At 37.7% G+C, this 2,629-nt stretch overlaps 1 non-coding gene across 1 annotated transcript; it reads right to left on the bottom strand.

The window, feature by feature from the left end:
- Positions 1-2,118: 2,118 nt before the first annotated feature.
- LOC150061521 (U6 spliceosomal RNA) lies at positions 2,119-2,220 on the bottom strand. The gene has a single exon (XR_016536089.1). It is a non-coding gene; the product is annotated as a U6 spliceosomal RNA (small nuclear RNA).
- Between the last annotated feature and the right edge of the window lie 409 nt (positions 2,221-2,629).

The following is a 2,629-nucleotide window of genomic DNA, read 5'->3' as shown; positions in this document are numbered from 1 at the left end:
TTATAATTTTAAATGAAAAACTTGCCTGAATGTGAGAGGAAATGAATGGCTCTCATGGGAGAGCCGGTCTCTTGATCATGTTCCAGAGCTCTTGAAAGTTGTCGTCATGTTTGTGTATTACCTTTTTCCTTATTTTTATCTGAATATAATGTTTATTTGGAGATATACAAATGTTGTGTCTTCTGTCTTTCCTAGAAGAGAGGATTGACTGCAAGACCACTCTGAGGGTAGTCCCCCGAATGGCACAGGTAAGCATGCTAACATGCAGGGATCCTCTTCTCTGGCCTCTGCTTACTGCATGGGAAACAGATCTCTCATCTTAAACTATGTTTGTGAAGAGTGCCAGATGTTCTGTAGATCTCCCTGAGACTTCCCTTTTCTCTTTTGCTTACAGTCCTGATAGATTACAGAGAGGATTCTCTCTTCCTTACCATTGTGTTGCACTCTCTGTTAGTTAGATACCTTGTTTCTTTTATAAATCTGCAGTTTAAAGTAGCTGGATTTTACCTGGTCTTTGTCTACTGTTGGCTGTTGCCCTTCCTTGCCTTTTCATACCAATCACCTCTACCTGTTGCAACACATCTGGTGTTTTGTCTTAGCTTCATAAAGGGGTCAGAAAGGGCTGGGTGTTTCTAATCTATCATCTTCATTCCTTTCAGATGTTCAATTTTTTTATTGTGTTAGAGGACACATAAGATAAAATTTACTATCTCAACCATAGTTTTGGCACTAGGAGTTGAACTCAGGTACCCATGTCTGCTAAGCACATGTTTGATCATTGAGCTATACTACCCCTATCCACATCACAATTCAATGAGAGTGACTATATATTATTGTGTAACTCCAACTCTAGAACTTTATGTTACAAAACTGTGTCTCTGTATGCATGAAATAATTCCCTATTTCTCCCTCCCCACATCCTTGAAAATCACTATTCTACTTACTATCCCAATGAATTTAACTATTAAAAGTACATTGTCAAAGTGAAATCACAGTGTTTGTTGTTGTTAAATGGCATATTCCATTTAACATAGTATGGTATTATGTGACAGAAACTCTTTATAAGACTAAATTATATTCCACTGTATGTATTAACATATTTTGTTTATTAGTTCATCCTCTATGGACAGTTGAATTGCATCTCCATTTAATTTTTTCCATATTTTTTATTGTAATTAATAGAAGGGTTACATTATATTCACCAGATAGAAGGTGTATTACTTCACAAAAACTGATACCCTTTCTCATGACATGGTCCCCATTTCTCTCCCCCCACCCCCCCACCCCTCATCTTGTTTTCCCCCTTCCCTATCTGATTTTAAATAACCAAATATGCATATATGCAATATATCACAAAACAAGGTGAAATACTGTAACTATGAGATAGCAAGGGACAGCAAAAGAGATGAGAGATAACAGTACATTAAGGACAACAATCACTCATTTTATGGCTTTTGTTTCTATATCCTGGAGGTCTTTTCATTTAGTGTCATCCTATATGGCTTTATGTATCTAGGTTTTGTTCTATTGTAAATCTCTGCTAGGAGAGCCCAAAATTTCTACTGATTATGACAAATGAGGGAAACCATGGAGCCTATGTTCCTTTGAGTCTGGCTTACTTCACTTAATATGATTTTTTCTAAGTCTTTCCATTTCCTTACAAATGGAGTGATGTCATTCTTTCTGACAGCAGCATAGAATTCTATTGTGTATAAATATGACATCTTGTTGATCCACTCATCAACTGAGGGGCATCTGGGTTGGTTCCATATCTTTGCTATGGTAAATAGTGCTGCAATGAACATCATTGTGCTAGTGGATTTAGTATGTCCTTGTTTCTGGACGATTGGCAAATGCCAAGTAGTGGAATTGCTGGGTCATAGGGGAGCTCTATGTTTAGTCTTTTGAGGAACTGCCATACTGCTTTCCATAGTGGCTGAATGAGTTTGCACTCCCACCCACAATGTAGTAGTGATCCTTCCTGGCTGCATTCCCTCCAGCATGTGTTGTTATTAGATTTCTTGATCATGGCCATTCTAACTGGAGTGAGGTGGAATCTTAGAGTTGTTTTGATTTGCATTTCTTTTATGGCCAGAGATATCGAGCATTTCTTCATGAAAAAATATGGAAGACTTCACGAATTTGAGTGTCATCTTTGCACAGGGGCCATGCTAATCTTCTCTGTATTATTCAATTTTAGTATATGTGCTGCCAAAGCGAGTAGTCCATTTAATTTGAATAATGCTTCTGTAAACAGGGGTATACAAATATCTCTTGGTGACCAAACTTTTGATGGTGAGACAAATATTATTACCCTCATTTTGAAGATGTGGAGCCTGAGGTCTGGAGAGGATATGTAATTTGCTTAAGACTGCTACCAGTAGATAAGCCTGTTTTGCTTGAATTGAAAGCTTGGGTTCTGCTGTCTGCACTAAAGTGTTATCTACCATGCCCTGGAATCAGCACATATGTCTCTTCTATCCACTGGAGGCTACAAGAGACAATGTATTTGTTCTTCTCTGTGTTTACTCTAAGGTATTTGAAAAAGGCTGTCATGCTACTTTTAAGTTTTGTTTTCCTTAGGCTTCCTATCCTCAACTGTTTGTTAAGTTATATGACAACGGTTTCC

The sequence above is a fragment of the Megascapheus bottae genome, chromosome 6 (assembly GCF_031878675.1).
Source record: "Megascapheus bottae isolate mThoBot1 chromosome 6, mThoBot2.hap1, whole genome shotgun sequence".
NCBI lineage: Eukaryota > Metazoa > Chordata > Mammalia > Rodentia > Geomyidae > Megascapheus > Megascapheus bottae.
This window is presented reverse-complemented; position numbering and strand designations above follow the sequence as displayed.